Below are 20,554 nucleotides of genomic sequence, written 5' to 3' on the forward strand. Positions count from 1 at the left end.
AATGAACATTTTTATGGTTTGTAAGATGGAAAGTGTCTTTTCCTTTGTAATAATAACTATATTTCACACCAAGGGGAGGTATGATTGTGTATTTTGTGAAAACAAGACATGCCATGAATGATGAAAATGATAAAGGGCTCTATTTCAGCAAATCGCTGGCAGAAAACAAAGCCCCAGACAACTGGATAGAGCTCCAGCACTGTTGAAAGTAGAATACTGTTTCATTATTCTACCATGCACTTTGAAATCTAGACATTATTGCCAAATATAAAAAGGTGATCTGTACATTTGTATGCTGAATAGCATGCATTCTTAATGCCTTTTGGTGATTTTGTTGTAAGAGTATATTTAGTCCTTGCTTTCATTTTTACTATTGAAGTAAATTAAACCATCTATAAAGTCCTAAACAGCCAAAGCTCTTTTCTTTCTTTTGTCAGCAAGAACTAGCTGGGCTCTCAGAAAAGGACTTTTCCCCTGCTCATCTGCTGTAGCAGCTTTGTTTTGCCAAGATGGCCACAGATATGCAGGCTGCATAGGAAATACCCAGGCTGAGATACTGCTCTCCACTGTTGGTGGGGAAGCAGATTCAGAAATCTAGGGAGTCAGTCGTTCAGTGTTGTTCAGTGTTTTATACATAGCCTGGGGGTCTGGCCATAGACTCAAATTTGAAATGGAGAGATACAGACTGAATCTACTCTACCATAGCATATTAGAAAAATCTCTCTTTCTTCCCTCCTAAATGACAACATCCTTATTGCTATTTTCTCTCAAATGTAGAAATAATATATATTTTGAGGAAGAAATTATGTATGATGTAGAAAGGGAAATTCCCTCCCCTTCCCCTAATGTCATCATCTCCTAGACATAACCCAATATTAATATTTTGTTATAAACCATTCCAAATATTTCCTATAAATATGAACACAATTTTGTTTCTCTGAAAAGAAAATATGCCTTTTTGTTTCATTGTGAGCTCTTTTGCCTTAGCACTGTGTATTGGGCATCACTCTGCATAGCTATCTACAGACCTATAGCTCATTCTTCAAACTGCATTATTATTATTTATTTCACAGAACCTAAAATGATGGGCATTACCTGTGTTATATATGGTGCACAAGGAATATATTTTCACTTCCATTTGTCCACGCTTAATGTTTCATTTCCTCTGAGAAATCACCCCAATATGGACTTGTGGGGTCAAAGAGTATGTGTGATTTACACTGTAGTGCATGTTGCCAATGGCCCTCCAGAAATATCCTAAATACGTTCCCACTGGATGTGTATGAAAGCATACATCTCCCATGTCTTTGCCCAAACCGGATATTGTCAGTCTTCTTAATATTTGTCAAACTGATAGGCAAAAACCAATATCTAATCTTATTATACTTTACATAAGGACTGTTTTTTCCTCTTTCCAAACGTAGATCTAGTTGTTTTCTTCAGGATAAGGCTCTATCCTTTGCTTTCATCCCAATTCCAAAAAAAGGCAATGCCAAAGAATGCTCAAACTACTGAACAATTGCACTCATCTCACATGCTGGTAAAGTCATGCTCAAAATTCTGCAAGCCAGGCTTCAGCAATATGTGAACCGTGAACTTCCAGATGTTCAAGAAGGTTTTAGAAAAGGCAGAGGAACCAGAGATCAAATTGCCAACATCCACTGGATCATGGAGAAAGCAAGAGAGTTCCAGAAAAACATCTATTTCTGCTTCATCGACTATGCCAAAGCCTTTGTGTGGATCACAATAAACTGTGGAACATTCTGAAAGAGATGGGAATCCCAGACCACCTGACCTGCCTCTTGAGAAACCTGTATGCAGGTCAGGAAGCAACAGTTAGAAATGGACATGTAACAACAGACTGGTTCCAAATAGGAAAAGGAGTACGTCAAGGTTGTATATTGTCACCCTGCTTATTTAACTTATATGCAGAGTACATCATGAGAAATGCTGGGCTGGAAGAAGCACAAGCTGGAATCAAGATTGCTGGGAGAAATCTCAATAACCTCAGGTATGCAGATGACACCACCCTTATGGCAGAAAGTGAAGAGGAACTCAAAAGCCTCTTGATGAAAGTGAAAGAGGAGAGTGAAAAGGTTGGCTTGAAGCTCAGCATTCAGAAAACTAAGATCATGGCATCTGGTCCCATCACTTCATGGGAAACAGATGGGGAAACAGTGGTAACAATGTCAGACTGTTTTTTTGGGATCCAAAATCACTGTGGATGCTGATTGCAGCCATGAAATTAAAAGACGCTTACTCCTTGGAAGGAAAGTTATGACCAACCTAGATAGTATATTAAAAAGCAGAGACATTACTTTGCCAATCAAGGTCCGTCTAGTCAAGGCTGTGGTTTTTCCCATGGTCATGTATGGATGTGAGAGTTGGACTGTGAAGAAAGCTGATTGCTGAAAAATTGATGCTTTTGAACTGTGGTGCTGGAGAAGACTCTTGAGAGTCCCTTGGACTGCAAGGAGATCCAACCAGTCCATTCTAAAGGAGATCTATCCTGGGTGTTCACTGGAATGACTGATGCTAAAGCTGAAACTCCAATACTTTGGCCACCTCATGCGATGAGTTGACTCACTGGAAAAGACTCTGATGCTGGGAAGGATTGGGGGCGGGAGGAAAAGGGTATGGCAGAGAATGAGATGGCTGGAAGGCATCACTGACTCTGTGGACATGAGTTTGAGTGAACTGCGGGAGTTGGTGATGGACAGGGAGGTCTGGCGTGCTGTGATTCATGGGGTTGCAAAGAGTCGGACATGACCGAGCAACTGAACTGAACTGAACTGAACTATCCTTTGCTTTAGGGAGGCTCTATCCTTTTGCTCTGTCTCTGATTCCAGCCTCTGTCCCATCCAGCTTGGTAGTGCAGTTTTGGTCATTGTTGGTCTTTTGCTTTTCCCCTAGCTGAGCAGACGTGTATTTTCTTTCTGTCTCTGATGTAGATGCTCACTCTATTTGTATACACACGCACACACACACACACCATACACAGAATCACAGATCACCATCACAAATACACCTCAACACAATCTCTCCCCCTCTCACACATACCACATCACACACAAAATAACATATGCAATCCTATCACACACACCATACCGTCTAATAGAGTGTTGTTACAGAAATCACAATCAAATCAGGTTTCTGACCAGAGCAGAGACCCATCACTTGTCTAGGACACTTGAAATTCTCGTAGAACTTTTCTACAAGCTATTTCCTCGTTGCTGGGCACATCTGCACTCTCACACCACAGAGGCTGCTGTTAAAAAAGACGAAAACTGAAGTTCTTGTGTACCAACTCAAATATACAGGAAATGTTAAATCTGTTCTCTCACCCACATCAATATGTTTTATTTCCTCTTGAATTCTGTCACATGGATTTCGAAGAATTAAACTGTGGAAAGTCTGAAATAGATCCAGTTTTGTCAAGTTTCTGCAGAGAACATTCTGATTTACCATTAGCCCAGTGTTTCTTTCTGAATGCAGTTTTCTTTATTGATTTCTTTCCCTCTGTCACCAGCATTGCTCAAAAGAGAACTACTAAAATATGCTGACCTCTGTCTTTCCTCCGAGGTTCTTAGCAATAAAACTTATGCAGAACATATCCTTCAAATACACTACTTAATGAAAATACAAAGCTAGGTTGGAAAAACATAAATAATAGAGCTGATAAGGAATTTGTATATGAGCACTATTTCTCCATCTAGTTTTCTGTGTATAAATCTGTGTCTAAATCTCTAGAGAGAAGTTTGCATAACACAGTTATGAGCCAAGTGGGTCCGGGTTTGCACCCTAGGTCTGTATGAACTCATGATAATTTTCCTTTCTGAGCTTCATTTTTTTGGGGGGTGTATAAAATGGAGTTAATAAGAGGATTAAATAGATACCTTGGACAATATAAGACTTCACTAAATGTAATAATGTTATTACCTGGTAAAAATATTATTTTTACTCATTCAAAAGTCTAGGAAGATGTGTTTGGATGTACATTTTAGTTCTTATATGCGATACTGGACTTCACTAGTATATGAAATTAGTCAATATTCATGGACCCCCTAATGTCAACAAGGCTCAAAAATAACCCAGACATGGGTCCCATTCTCAAGGATTTTCATTTCCCTTGGGATGCAGAAGCTGTGTATTGTGTGCACATTGCGACAATAACTATTGCTTACATTTATTGTCTGTGTGCTATGTGGTAGACTCTAAGTACTTTGCATGAATTAGTTCATTTAATCCCTATAGTCAAATATGTGAGGAACATGCTCCTGCTATGCCCATTCTATGGATGATTAAACTGAGGCAATAGAATTTAAGGAGTTATCCTAGTTTGCTAGGATGAGGTAGGGTCAGGTGCATGAACTCCACTACTTAGGTGGAGGTGTGTGGGTAGGAGGGAGGGACATAGTCCTAGAAGAAGAAATACTACCTTCCCCAAATTCGTCACTTCTTCTTTTTTAAAAAAGTCTTAAATGAATAGTGCTTCTGTTTTGTGTTTTAGTGTTTTTGACTGGTAGAGTAGTGGGATCATAGTTCCCTGACTAGGGATTAAACCCATACACCCTGCATTGAAAATTGCCCCTTTCATCTTTTTTAACATGTGACTTTCCTCACAATGTTCTTCATTCTTTTGGTTTTAGTCACAGAAGGGGTTCTCCTCTTGTCAATGTGCAAATACCACTGGATGGGGTTAACCCACAGAAGATAAAGTCGTTTTGAAAAGTTCATCAGATCTTTAAGGTGGTGAGTCAGGAGAGAATCTGAGACACTGGATGACAGAGAGGAACCCTTGGCTGGAGGGCAGGGAAGAGTGGAATTAGGAGCATGGATGTGCAGCCTCAAGACACATCCTCCCTTGTATTAATATATGCACGGCTCAGTCCCTTTGCTGTTCACCTGAAACTATCACAACACTGTTAATTGGCTATTGTTGTTGCTGGTGTTCAGTCACTAAGTCATGTCTGACTCTGTGAAACGCCATGGACTGTAGCATACTAGGCTCCTCTGTCCTCCACCATCTCCTGGAGTTTGCTCAAACTCATGTCCGTTGAGTTGGTGATGTTCTCTAATCATCTCATCCTCTGCTGCCCCCTTCTCAGCTATATTCCAATATAAAATAAAAAGTTTTTAAAAAAGACACATCCTCCTTTTTATATTTATGTATTTATCCTATCTGCTTTGGGAGCTCTATATTCCTTTCTACAGGTCTGGGATTTTTCTGACATCTTTCTCCTAATGCCTAAGCAACTCATTTTATTATTTCATGCGTCTCTACACTGATGGTGACAAATTTACTTGGCTGGCCTTTCTTCATATGTCTTTATTTCACCTTGGTTTTTGAAGGATATTTGGCTGGATATAGAACTTTAGGCTGAGAGTTTTCTTTGTTTCTGCTTTTACTTATACACACACACAAATTTCTTTTAAAGATTTATACTGTTTAATGCCAAAATAAGTATTTGTGGTTAAAAATATATGTATAAATGAGATACAAGACAAGGACAGCTGGGTGGGGAGAATTATACTGATAAAAGTTTATTACACTGTTCATTAATAAATATAATATTTGAAGACAAAAGGAAAGACTTATCCTCCCTGCTTATCACTTGGGCAGAGCTTTGTCTTGTCTGGCCCTTCTCTGGAGAAGGAAATGGCAACTCACTCCAGTATTCTTGCCTGGAGAATCCCATGGACAGAGGAGCCTGGCGAGCTACAGTCCATGGGGTCACAAGAGCTGGACACGACTTAGCAACTAAACTACCACCACCACCTGGCCCTTCTCAGGGTCTGTGAGTCCCACCTGCTTTCCTGAAATCACTCTTCACCTACCAAGCCTCTTTTTAAAAACTTTTTCTTTCAAATGTGATTATTTTTAAAGTCTTTATTGAATTTGTTGTAATTTTGCTTCTGGTTTATATACTTTTTAATTTGTTGGCCAGGAGGCTTGTAGTATCTTTGTTCTCTGACCAGGGATCTAACCCACACTGCCTTCATTAGAAAGGCAAAGTTTTAATCACTGGACCGCTAGGGAAGTCCCCCTACCTGCTTATTAAGTCCTTCTTTATTTTAGGACATTTGCCTTATTTTATATCCTCTATTCCACCTTTTCTCTCTTCCTCTAAGGCATAAAATCGATCCAGGATTAAGGATTTGGGGCATCCCACCCCCATGGAAGCACAGGTGCTTGTTTGTAATTCTTTTACTGTTGATAGTCTTTTCTCAGACGATAACTCAGGAGGCATTTTTGAGAGGCTATTTTATCTTTTTTAGGAAAGGGAATGAAGAAGATGGTTTTTTACTACTGTTTATTTTTTAATTATAAAAGTTACACTTATTAAAGAACATTTGAAAATATAGAAATATATCATGATAAAAATCACTCCTAGATACTGTTCTGTCTCCAGTGGATCTTCCCAACTCAGGGATCAAACCTGTGCCTCTGTGTCTTCTGCATTGGCAGGTGGGTTCTTTGCTGTCTGAACCTCTGGAGAAGACCCTAGATACTGTTAATAATTTGGGATACTACCTTAGACCATTTTAAAACATTGTGTGATTTTTAAAACACAGTGTAATCATTTTATTTGCATGTATACATGCCTAACTATATTTGCCTGTATATATGAAATATTTGTGGATGTATATATAAATATTGTGTATATATATGTATATATATATATATATATATATATAAATTCTGTGGGGGAAGAAAAGGATTTCATTAAGATTCAGTCCTTATGTGCTAGTCACTTCAATCAGCCCAGGTCTATTGACTTCTGTATCGAATGTCTGTCATCACAGCTGTGTTTTAATCTAAATTGACCACTTGGGCATCTGTTAACCTTTCAACACTGCTTTGTGATATAGGTGCAATCTCAGATCTTTCCTGATTCAGTCTTGTGAGTTTGAGCTTTCCCTGACAGCATTCTAATGCGCTAGAACATAGGAGATTTCACTTCTCTCACTCATTGGCAAGGATATCAGACTCTTAAGTTCATCTATCTCACAGTGCTCCTCCCTGTCCTTTCACTCTGCTGCCTGTTCAATACTAGATTATGGAACTGAGACTCTAAGAAGGGACAAGAAGGAAGCAGTGGAGAAGTGATTGGAAAGGTTGCCATTGTCTGAGTGTGTGATAAATATCCTTTCCTGGACATTATGAATGAGGCTGCCTTCCTGATGAAGGATTGATTTGCTCAACAGAATGTATGGAAAATGACAGAGAAACACTAGGAAGCAGAGGGAGTGGTGGGGAGCAAGATGAGTAGCCACTTCAGAAAGTTTAGACTCTGTTTTTAGGACAATGACTCCAGGGATTTAGATTAAAATTAAAATGAGAATCTTTGCATTATTCTCCCAAACTCTTCATGTGATTTCTTTTGAGTAAAGGATAATAAATGCACCAACTGAAAATATTGGGAAGAATTATTTATCAAGAACTCTTTTATTGTAGGGAGTTGTTCCCCCCCTACCCCTGACCCACTCTAAAAACTCTTTTATCTTCACAGGGGATATGCGGTCCCCTCGGAACTATAAAATAAGGGAAGGGGGAAGTCCTCCTTCCTGTGGAGATAATTGGAATTGAAACATTTCAGATGCTTTAGAGTAGGAAATTGAGGAACTAAATTGTACACAAAGAACAAAGGAAGTTATTCAGCATGTCAACCTTGCCCTGTGTACTGGCTTTGAACCCAGTCTGGAACTGAAATTAACCTGTGCCATAGCAATATTAAAGATTTCTTTAGGCTAAAAGCACCTTTGTAGGAAAAAAAAAAAAAAAGGGATGATCTCAAGAGGGATGGGGTGTGTGGAGGTAGAAAGAAATGCATTTTAATAGATAAAACCCTGAAATGAAAATTCAGACTCCTTCTAATCCATGATTAAACCTTGTGACAAAAGAACCTTTAATCTCTTTTGGTAAATCTCTCGTACTGGTTTATTCAATTCTTCTGATATGTTGATGTGAAGTCCCTAGGGCTCTTCTTTGCTTGGGCAAAGAGCTCCATCCATGTGTATAACTGTCTCCAGATAACAAGCCCTTGTAAAGGAGAACTGTTTAACCTTGCTTGTTATCACTGATTCATGTCAATACCTAGTCCATGGGTCATACCATGGCCAAATCTAGCCCACTCACTTTTTCCTAAATGAAGTTTTTTGGAACTCAGACAGCCACCCCTTCAATTACATGGTCTATAGTTGCTTTTGGACTATCACAGAAGAATTTAGTTTTGACAGCGATCGTATGACCCACAAAACCAAAAATATTCACTTTCTGACCCTTTACAGGAAAAGCTTGCTAAACATTGCTAGTTGATTAGAACATGGTAAGGCCAAATTTCTAGGTTTAAATTTGCATTTCCTATATCCAGTCCCAGAAATCTCCCTTGTCAATTGTTCTCTCTGGTCAGATAATATTGCACATGGCCTCTGCCCATATTTCTATAACATTTTTCCTGCCAAGCACAGCAGTACTAAAATAATAATAATAAACAGTGGTTTGAATTTTTTGTAGATATTTTATTTGTGTTTTGAATGTAAAGCATGAAATACATTTGGTTCTTCAAAAAGGATAGAGATATTTTGGAGATGATTGAATCTGGGTTGCATTAGAAACTAAATTAATTATTTACTGCATAAGTACGATGCATATTTGCATAAATAAAGCACTTTCCAAATAAGCATAATCATTTTCCACTGCACTTTCTAAACAAAAGAGATTAATTTCACATTTTTAAAGTACAAGACCACCCCCATGCCATGTGAGGTATAAACTACTCTCTAAAAGTTATCTTATATATAAATGTAAACATTTGAATAATTAAACACAGAAATGCACAGTTTATAGATAAACATCTCCACAGAAGATGCTGCTAATTAATTGTGCCAGTTGTATTAGAGGCATTATTCCTCAGCCCCTAAAACATGGCTTGCCTTTTGGCCATGTTGGAGTAAATACGGTGAGCATAAGGGAACTGATTTTTTATTTTTAGACTGTTCATACCGTCAGTGAAGAGGGAGGCAAAGGATAAGATGGTTGGATAGCATCACTAACTCAATGCACATGAACTTGAGCAAATTCCGGGAGATAGTGGAGGACAGGGAAGCCTGGCGTGCTGCAGTCCATGGGGTCACAAACAGTCAGACATGACTTAGTGACTGAACAACAACCCTCTAACTAGTTGAGGACATGATCGCCAACTTCACATCAAAAGTCACGGGGGCTCGAATGGTTTCAGTTTGTGGGTGGATGTGTTCTGTACCACAGAATATTATGCTTCACTTGAGTATCTTTACAGCAGCTTGATACAATCTGAAATTGCTCTTTTTAAACTTTTACTATAAAGTGTCCCATATCCCTGCTTCTCTCTCGAGTCCCAGCTGTCTCATCCTCCTTTACCATAGACCCTTTCTTGCTTGCCTCTTGGCCTCTGGGTCTCTGATTACTTTGTCCTCTGTGTCCCAAAGCACTTACTTCTCGTATAACTCTCATTTGGCATTTCCTGTGTCCCTAACTACACTGTATGTTCTTTTAGTGCAAAGGATGAATTCTGTCTGCCTTGCAGTCTTTACAAGAAGCATAACAGTCTACAAATAGTAAGCTCTCAGAAAACTGCTGCTGATGACAGCATCACGCTCTTTGTGTGCTAAGTCGTGTCCAGCTATTTATGGCCCCATGAACTCTAGCCTGCCAGGTTCCTCAGTTCATGGGGATTCTCCAGGCAGGAATACTGGAGTGGGTTGCCATGCCCTTCTCCTGACCCAGGGATCGAACCCATGTCTCTTATGTCTCCTGCACTGGCAGGCAGATTTTTTACCACTAGCGCCACCTTGTGAAGCCCCACTGTGCAGTTTAGGTTTTTCATTTTGCTCATTCTGATGGTTTTAGTCTATCTCCATTTATCTCTGGATCAAATGGCTTAAACCATGTTTTGACCAGGTTTCTTTTTGTTTGTTTTCCACTCTCCTTTTTTTAAATTGGTATTTCCTGTTGGTATCCAACAGGCCTGAACCATTCTCTCTTCTGCCAGACACCACCAAACCCTACCTTGCCTTACTTTGTTCTTTGATTGTCCATCTTTCCTCCAGGAAAACTTCAAGAATTTCCTCTAATTATTTTCACCTTGTTAGCACCATCTAGGGGCCAAATTTATCTCAGACTCAATCCTGTAGTTATTGCTGACCCTTGTTTTGGTGGGTGGAGGAGGAGACGGGTGCTTAAGTCTGTGGTTGTGGCTGAAAAGTGAATGTTGGACAAACAGTTCTAAAATTTCTTTGGTCATCTTGTTACTTCCTCTGGGTCCCACATGCTCCTCATTTGTAGCTCTGTTTGGCCACTTCTTTACTCTGTGTTTTGTTAGAGTTAGCCATCAGGGAAGCCCCTGGTGGCTCAGACAGTAAAGAATCCGCCTGCAATACAGGAGACGTGGGTTCAATCCCAGGGTCTAGAAGATTCCCTGGGGAAGGCAATGGCTACCCGCTCCAGTATTCTTTTTTTTTATTTTTTATGGGAGGCTAATTACTTCACAATATTATATTGGTTGGTTTTGCCATACATTGACATGAATCCGCCCCAGGTGTACATGTGTTCCCCTTCTTGAACCCCCCTCCCACCTCCTTCCTCCCCTTATCCTCCCTCTGGGTCATCCCGGTGCACCAGCCCCAAGCATCCTGTATCATGTGTCGAACCTGGACTGGTGATTCATTTCACATATGATAATATACATGTTTCAATGCTATTCTCCCAAATCATCCCACCCTCACCCTCTCCCACAGAGTCCAAAAGACTGTTCTGTACACCTGTGTCTCTTTTGCTGTCTCGTATACAGGGTTATCATTTGCATCTTTCTAAATTCCATATATATGCGTTAGTATACTGTATTGGTGCTTTTCTTTCTGGCTTACTTCACTCTGTATAATAGGCTCCAGTTTCTTCCACCTCACTAGAACTGATTCAAATGTGTTCTTTTTAATGGCTGAGTAACACTCCATTGTGTATATGTACCAAAGCTTTCTTATCCATTCCTCTGCAGATGGACATCTAGGTTGCTTCCATGTCCTCACTATTATAAACAGTGCTGCAATGAACATTGGAGTACATGTGTCTCTTTCAATTCTGGTTTCCTCGGTGTATATGCCTAGCAGTGTGATTGCTGGATCATATGGCCGTTCTATTTCCAGTATTCTTGCCTGGAGAACCCCATGGGCAGAGGAGCCTGGTGGGCTACAGTCCATGGGGTCGCAAAGAGTCAGACTTGACTGAGTGACTGTGCACACACATACGTTAGAGTTGGTTCTCTCTTCACCCTTGTTAGACTTTTAGAATTTTGAAAAAAGAGAGTATGGACATGTTTCTGTGGCATACCAGCTCAGCAGGGGGATACATTTGCAGTAGGTACTCTGAAGTATTTGGAGTTGAAATAAAACATTCTTTTTTGCCCTGGAACTAAGTTTATCTTGTGAGTAAAGACTATTTCTACTATGCAAAGAGCTGCTGTTTTCAAATAGTATAAAATTGTCATCTGGATTCACTGCCAGCCCAAAATCTTCTTCAAAAAGATCAATTCCTTATTTCTTAAAGCATATGTTCCTAAATCGTTTGAATGATAATTACTTAGTAATACTAAATGCTTCAAAAGATTTATAATGTGATTCACATATTGAAAAAGTATTTATAGGAATCTTTATAATTTAGTTGTATCATTTGGCCAAGTTAATCTCTGTGTGCCTAGGTTTTTTTATTCTGTAAAATGAAGATAAGTATTGTGGACAAACCTCAGTGGCCTTTTTCTTTTTAGTTATTCCTAGTATTTCTACCTCTACTCCACAGCTTTCCTCTACCCACCACTGATGGGATCTAATATTTTCACTATTCACAGGATTCTCCAGATTTCTTCTGTACACAGGGACAGCTCCTATGGTGGAAAATGGCAATTTACGTGGGATAAGACCTCTACCTGACCTTACCTGTGTGTCCTCTGCAAGCTTTCTATGGAATCCAGGTAAAAATGGGAAAATCAAGGTGGAATCTGTCTGAGGAAGGGTAGAGCAAAGATTTTGTGGCAATTTAAGTCATTTAAAACAACAAAAGATGTTACTTGAAGTCCAAGTTGTAAGGTAATAGTTAAACTCTCCTTTCCTGGATGAGATGTGTCTTTCAGGAAGTATCCATCTCAGGTTTCACTAAATAGAATTCTGACTTAAAATATGTGCCTTAAATCAACTTTGAGCAAGACTTAAAACTGGACTACTAAAGAGAAGGTGATGTTCCAAGTGTTCCTTGTGAGGATGACATATATTGGCGAAGATCTTGGAGATCAGCAAGGGTCAAGACTATGAATGAAGCTGACCCCACAGGTGCAAGGCTTTTGGGTTTCAGTTCCAGTCTCACTCTTCAGAGATCGGTGACAGCCACCCTAGAGGCACCATCTGCAGGGCTATGGGAAAGACAGCAGATTTTAAATACGTGGGAAAGAAAGAAGTTAAATTTGAAAGTTGACTTAATTATACTCTCTGCTTTCGGAGAGCTTCCTCTTTGTACCTCTCACCTCATTTTTTACCCACACTGCCGAACAATTTTGGCATTTGATTCTCCCCCAAACTACTGGTTCCTGGTTTCGATTTCTATACCTTTTGAGAAATACAAATAGGGTTAGATCTCATTGAGAAACACAGGAAAGTTACTTTATGGTTCAGAGTCTTGCCAGGTTCAGCAGATAACTTATTATGAGGGCAAGGCGACTGCTGTTTGCTTCTGATGTCCGTGTCTAGGGAACTCTAAGAACTCTGCATACACTGTCACATTCATTTTACCTGAGGCAGGTTGGAGGCATGCATTATTGTAAAAATTTCTTTAAAGCTCTATTTGTAAATATAAAAGAGATAAAAATGTCATCTATGTGTCAGTTAGATACATTTTAAAAATATGATACTGAAAAAAGCTATGGATTTTAATAATAATGTTCTTTTTTTTTTTTTTTTTTAAATTGGAGGATAATTGCTTTACAACGTTGTATTGCTTTCCACTATACCCTTTTCACTCTGTTGAGAGGGGATAAGAAGGTCACTGGGCATGCAATCCCAGTACAGGTTTCCCTTAGGAGAGAGTATTATAAAGGATGAGAAAATAGTGTAGAGATTAGCACTTAACTAAAAGAGGGGCATGTTATAGATGCATCCTGGGAGACTGGCTACTGACTGGAAGGTGTCTCCAAATTGATTGGAGTCATACCTTCACGCTTTGCTGATTCCATTCTTTTGCTGTTGGCCAAAAAACCCTCACATTTTTATTTTTTTTATCTTTGGACCTAATTAGAGACACTGTAGAACTTTAAACTGTAATGATACTGCTTCTCCAGGCACCTAATAAAAGCACTGGGTTAAGAATGAATAAATCTAAACGATTTCCTCACTCTGCTGCTGTGACTTTTTACTGGGTGCATTGCTAGACACCTCTAGGCCTGAGTTCCTTCACCTGCACAATGAAGGCGAGGGACTCTATCACCAATCCCTTCCAGCTTTGTAGTTTCTAGAAGTATATAACATGTTTTATTGCTTGCTGTGCAGAAAGGAACATGCAGAGTATATCAGAGTTTCTTCTTTGTCTGAATCTCCCTTGCAGGCTTTCTCTCTTAAAATCATAGCTGTAATTTCAAAAATCTTTACTCTAGACTCTCTATGTTTGCTGTACAGAAAGGTTAGAAAATAGAGACAAATGAAAATAATAAAAACTATGCATAATCTCACCACTCTTGGATAACTACTGTTAACAGTGTGGTATATATTTCCTCTGACATTTTTTTTCAGACATTTTAAAACACACACACACCCTCTTTAGTTATGTCAGTGTGTCTTGAAGTTTATTAAGTTTGAGGTGCGTTAAGAAACTATCACTGCTAGATGTTCAGGACACACCCACAGTTTGGAGGGGCAACAGGAAGATCCTCTGCTTCTTTTTGGGATTATGTGTCAGTCCATCCAGGTTTGCCTCTGATGGACTTTCTCTGGCCTCCTTGCCTCCCTTTTTTCTGTTCTTTAAAACTCCATTTTTTAAATTTTATTAAAGTATAGGTTCTGTACAATATTATATGTTACAGGTCTACAGTATAGTCATTTACAATTTTAAAGGTTATACTCTACTTATAGTTAATATAAAATATTGGCTTTATTCCTTGTGGTGTACAATAGATTATTGTAGTTTATTTTATATTTAATAGTTGTATCTGTTCATCCCCTGAATGTGAAAGTTACTCAGTCATGTCCAACTCTTGCGACCTCATGGACTGTAACCCGCCAGGCCCTTCTGTCCATGGAATTTTCCAGGCAAGAATATTGGAGTGGCTTGCCATTTCCTACTCCAGGGGTTCATCCCTTACCCCTATATTTTCCCTCTTCTTTTACTTCTCCCCACTGTTAACCACTAGCTTGTTCTCTGTGTCTGTGAGTTTGCTTCTTTTTTTGTTATATTCATTAGTATGTTGTATTTTTCAGATTCCACATATAAGTGATATTATATAGTGATTGTCTTTCTCTGTCTGATTTATTTCACTCAGCGAGATGCCCTCCAGTTTCAGCTATGTTGCTGCAGATGGTAAACTTTAATTCTCTTTTATAGCTGAGTAATATCCCATTGTGTACATCTGTATCCATTCATGCACATATACATTCTTCTCCCTTCCTCTCTTGATCGACACTTAGCTGCTCCCATGTCTTTGGCTTTCTTCTTGTATCTTAAAATTTTTTATCTTCTTTCTCTCTCTCCTAGCTTATTGGTTTGATTGACTTCCCCTCCTGGAGAGGTGGTACTACTACCTTTCATCCTGATCTTTCTTAGAAGGAACTTTATACAGAGTTAACATTTACAAGGCAAAAAAAAACAAAAAACAAAAAAAACACTTTGGTTATATCAATGCCTTATATAGCATAAATCCAGTACCTTACTAGGTTAACAGATTCTCTGTCTCTTCTTTTCCTATCTTAAAAAGACACAAGCAAAATAAAATGGAATAAAAAATGACTTTAACAACAACAATCATGGCATAACAAAAGTCAGAACTCCTCCCAGGAAGGACTAGAAGACAGGAAAAATAGAGACGAGGAAGGAGGTTAACTCTGATTTGCTTTGTTTACATTTGTAAATGCTTTCTCAATATTTTATATTTTAAAAATGTGATCATATTTTATATAGTTAGAAATTTACTTTTTCACATAATAAATCCACCACAAACATCTTTCTACATCACTTAATAAATGCCTATCATATATTTAGTGCCTATCATGTATTTAGTGGTTGCGTATTTTTTGCAAAGGAAGAAGTAACTTACCTAACTTATCCCCATTATTTTGCTGATGAAAACAATAATAAAAGAATTACATTGGATAAACAGACTAGGGTAATGGCATAAGTATCCATGTCTTTGTTAAGAGTCCTTTATGTCCATGGTAGGTATATGCAAATATGTGGCCATAGTCCTGGCAGGTGTTACAACAGATTATGACCCTGTAGTTGAGCTCTCAGCATCCTGCTCCAGGGAGTCACCACTAAGTGACTGGAGATGACAAGCTACATGAACTCTAGGCCACTCTACTTCTCTGGGTTCCCACATGGCCAGAAGCAGGAATGACAAAGTGTTAGAATCGTTCTCATGTTGAAGAACACAGCCGATTCTTTTATATTAGTATGTTTATATGAATCCTACTGAGTTGACTCTTGGTAGAAAGAGATAGGTTGGTATTATGGACTGAATGTGTCCTCTTCCACAAAGTTATATGCTGAATCCCCAACCTCCAATGTGACTGCATTTGGAGATGGGGCCTTTATAGATGTAATTAAGGTGGCATGTGTGTGCGTACATGCATGCTCAGTCATGTCCAATTCTTTGCAGCTCCATGGACCATAGCCCACCAGGCTCCTCTATCCATGGGATTTTCCAGGCAAGAATACTGAAGTGGGTTGCTGTGCCTTCCTCCAGGGGATCTTCTTGACCCAGGGATTGAACCTGTGCCTCTCATGTATCCTGCATTGGAACACAGTGTCTCTCTCTGGAGCAAAGGACAAATATACTTACTGCCCATTAGAAAAGGCTTTGGAGCCCTAAGTTTAGGGTTCTTCTTTTAAAATACAACTCTCAGACTTCCCTGATGATACAGTGAATAAGAATCTGCCTACAAGTGCAGGGAACATGGGTTTGATCCCTGGTCTGAGACAATTCCACATCCCACACAGTAACTAAGCCCGTGTGCCACAAATACTGAGCCTACATGCTACAAGCCTATGCACCTAGAACCTGTGCTTCGCAGCAAGAGAAGCCACCACAATGAGAAGTCTGCACATCTCAACGAGAGAGTAGCCCTCGATCTCTACAACTTGAGAAGGCCTGTGTGTAGCAGTGAAGACCCAGTGCAATCGGAAAAAAAAGACAACTCTCTGCATATGTACACATTCATCGGGCCCATCCATATCACTTTTGTGGGACTTGGGGGCAAGTGGAACTGATGTACATATGCTAATACTCATGTTGCCTGCTGCCCCATGTGCCATGAGGTCCTCTGTCTCTGAACTAGGTTACTCGTGTCTTCACCAACATCCATGAAACTTGTTTGTCTGCAAGTTGGTTAAAATCTCAGACCCTTTACAGTCTCTAGTACACGTCACTACTGTTACCATCAGAATTCTCATGTGAAAGCTCATTATCTTCTTGGTTCTAAGATGCATTGACATCATAAAAATGAGGCAGATGAAGTCTTGTTAAAGGATAGAGGAACCATAAAGAAATAAGCCTGAATTCAAAAACTTGATGTTGCTTGTTAAAAAAATTACAGGTCTTACCTGAATTTGTTGTTTTGGTCAATGACTCCTACCACTCAGGATCTTTGTGTAGGACTTCAAATCAAGAATAATTTGAGTCCCTCTCTCCTGGGACAAACCTACTGGACACTTATAGTCCAGACATGCTTTAAGCTAGGCTAGAAAGAGATTGAGCTAGTAGAGAGAACGGAGTAGTGGGGATTCTCACTGGTGTTCTTGCTGATTTTTTTTTTTTTTGCATGTGGAATGCTCAGTTGAATAAAGAACTATAAATTCTTTATAAAGAACTATAGATTCTGCAGATAGAAATGTGAAGAACATGGAACCTCATTGACTCAACTGTGATGTGTAAGAATCTGCCACATACCTTGCTCTAATGAAACTCCTACATTGTACTCAATATAGTGATATTTTCAAAGAGGTGCTTATTAAAAATTCTGACTTCTGGATCTCACCCCAGACTTAATATGTGGGAATCTTGGAGGTGGTGGCTCCGATATCTCATTTTTTTAAAGATGTCAAGTGTGTGTGTTTAAATGTTATTTATTTATTTGGACCTTTCCAGTGGCTCAGTGGTGAAGAATGTACCTGCAATGCAAGAGATGCAGGCAGGAGAACTGGATTTGATCCCTGGGTAGGGAAGATCCCCTGGAGTAGGAAATGGCACCTCATTCTAGTATTCTTGCTTGTAAAGTCCCAGGGACAGAGGAGCCTGGTGGGCTACAGTCTATGGGGTTACAAAGAGTTGGACATGACTGAATAACTGAGCACATCTTTATTTATTTATTTATGGCTATGCTGGGTCGCTGGGTCTTCACTGCTGCACAGGCTCTCTAGTTGTGGTGACTGGGGGCTAGTCTTTTTTGTGGTGCGTGGGCTTCTCATTGCAATGGCTTCTCTCATTGCAGAGTTAGGGCTCCAGAGTGCAGGCTCAGTAGTTGTGATGCATGGGCTTTGTTGCTTCGAGTCATGTGGGATCCTCCTGGACCAGGGATCGAACTGGTGTCCTCTGCACTGCAAAGTGGACTCTCAACAACTGGACCATGAGGGAGGCTCAGGTATCTCATTATTGACAAACTTCTCAGCTGATACTTAGACACACTGAAGATTGAGGTTCAGTGTATAGATTAAGGCATCAGGAGAGAAGCCATGTGATGAGGATCACTGTGATTCTGGTGGGAAATATGATATGGTATGTAGTACACTATAGTATGATGGAGAGCAAAGTGAGTTAATTTTAAGTGTTAACTTGGCTAGGTCACTGTACTGAGATATTTGGTAAAGCATTTTTTTCTAGATGTTTCTGTGATGATGTCTTTTTAGATGAGGATAGCATTTAAATCACTAGACTTTGAATAAAGCTGGTTGCCTTCCATAATTCGGGTAGGTCTCATTCAGTCAGTTGAAGGCTTTGTTAGAAAAAGATTGGCCTCCCTAGAAGAGGGAATTCTGCCAGCTGACAGCCTTTGAACTTGAACTGAAATTCTTTCTTGGGTCTCCAGCCAGCTGGCTTACCCTGCAGATTTTGAACTTGCTGACCTCCACAAGCACTCTCTCCCAAGGGCTCTGTTTCTTTGCAGAACCCTGATGATACACCATGGTACAAGGATTCCCTTAGGGGAATGTGAGGACATGGTCTCTGATTCTCAGAATGAGAATTTTAAAATTTTGTGTTTTCATTTAATAATAATCTTAAAAATTAGATATTCATATTCAGGATCATCTGGATGTTCATTTCCTATCAGAGGACCATTATATGATATCAGTGATGAAGTCTGTGATAGGGTTATGACTGATGGGGTCAGTTGACTGTCTAAAGTGACAGCATTATAATTTTTGGTGTATTTTCAAAACTTGAGTACACAGACTTCTGTGTAGGGTTGCCAGATAAAGTACAAGAGGCCCAGTTAAATTTGAATTTCAGATAGGCAACAAATAATAATTTAATATAAGTGTGTCCCAAATATTGCATGCTGCTGCTGCTGCTAAGTCATTTCAGTCGTGTCCGACTCTGTGTGATCCCATAGACGGAAGCCCACCAGGCTCCCCTGTCCCTGGGATTCTCCAGGCAAGAACACTGGAGTGGGTCGCCATTTCCTTCTCCAATGTGTGAAAGTGAAAAGTGAAAGTAAAGTCGCTCAGTCGTGTCCGACCCTTAGGGACCCCACGGACTGCAGCCTACCAGGCTCTTCCATCCATGGGATTTTCCAGGCAAGAGTACTGGAGTGGCTTGCCATTGCCTTCTCTGAAATATTGCATGAGGCTTGTTTATATATAAATATTACATATTTATACTAATCTTTTTTGTTGTTTATTTGAAATTCAGATTTAGCTGAGAATCCTGTATTATTATTTGTTAAACCTAGCAATCCTAATTTTGAGATCTATTTCCAGAGACTTCTCAGACTTGAAGGTATTCTTTGCATGTATTTGTGTGTGTGACTGCATGTGTGTTTTAGGCAGATAGCTGGTGCTTCTTGATTATCATATTTTTTCATAGTTAGCTCTATATTACTCTTCTGCATCCTCTGTTTCATCCATCTCTGTGAGTTTTATTGATGTTAACCGTACTCTCGAGAGACCTCTTTAGATTCAGAAAGTTCATATTGATTTACAACATGAGTTATTTTTTTTGCCTATTATAGTTGAGGTTTCTCTGTGGCTGGGTTCACTTAGGAAACCAAATGGCATAAGAAAATAGAGCTTGAGAAATTCAGGTTTACAGCAAAGGGAATGGATCTGTAGGAATAATTTTGACTGATGTATATTAGCTTGACAAAAATCCCTTTTTTTGTCTTTCTCATAATTTGTATTTAAAAAAAGTCTTTCATTGGAAGTGACTGAAGCTCACAGCTAAAATATTATCTTTCAACTGTCTTATGTAGCCCCTGCATTGGCCTCAAACTCAACTATTTCCATTTTCTACCTCACTGAAATACCTTCCAAACATCCTTACAATGCCAACATCCAATTTTACAGTGACTACCTTTTCAATGGACTGTCTCCTAATTGCTTCTGGGGTGTTTTCTGGGTGCCAATGGCTCTTCTTCATTGTGTGTGAATTGCTTTTGGTCTCAGAGAGTGTGTCCTTTTCATGTCCTTGCTCTTTCCACCTGCTCTCTAATTTTTAATGTCCAGAGTTAAGAAAATAATAGGATATTTTACTCTTGGACTGTAAGTGGTCACTGTTTATTCTCCAGATGAAGTGTAACACACTTTCTTCTTAAAACTGGCATTATAGTTATATGCTCATTTCATATAACCATTGCAATTGTCCTATAACCCATAATCTAGGCTCATAAGTGAAAGCTGATTCTGTATCTGTAGGAAAAAAATTCATTTCTGTGGCATATGCATTAAAAACCACATGGCTTTTTAATTTTGTTCTTTTCTAAGTGCTCTCATTTACTTTAAAATCTAATTTAGGTGGTGATTTAGAAGAATGAAAATTATTAAAGTAAAACCAACCAAAATTAAAGTTATTTTATAGAGGAGTGGTGAGAATCCCATTATGGTTTCTTATTACAAGCACTCTTAGAATAGTTCACAAGACAACATATAAAGTTAAAGAATGACAGGCGCTTGCCCCAATACTTTAATTTACTATATAGATATTGTCTTTCATTCTAGAAGATGAATTTCCTTCCGGAGTTCAGATTTAAAACTGAGATATTTCTTTTAATACTCAATCTGAATTCTTTCAACCACTTGGAAATCTTGAAGGAAAAAACAAAGGAGTAAGTG

At 39.1% G+C, this 20,554-nt stretch overlaps 1 long non-coding RNA gene across 1 annotated transcript in view; it reads left to right on the forward strand.

Moving 5' to 3' along the window:
* The window catches only part of LOC148778069 (uncharacterized), a 179,733-nt gene that overhangs the window by 29,551 nt on the left and 129,628 nt on the right, over nucleotides 1-20,554 (forward strand). The window contains exon 2 of the long non-coding RNA XR_016037232.1: nucleotides 11,883-12,005. This is a non-coding gene — a long non-coding RNA (uncharacterized LOC148778069). The remainder of the gene's footprint in view (nucleotides 1-11,882; nucleotides 12,006-20,554) is intronic.

The sequence above is a fragment of the Moschus berezovskii genome, chromosome 4, assembly GCF_049115385.1.
Source record: "Moschus berezovskii isolate FMDL1 chromosome 4, NW_MosBer_1.0, whole genome shotgun sequence".
NCBI lineage: Eukaryota > Metazoa > Chordata > Mammalia > Artiodactyla > Moschidae > Moschus > Moschus berezovskii.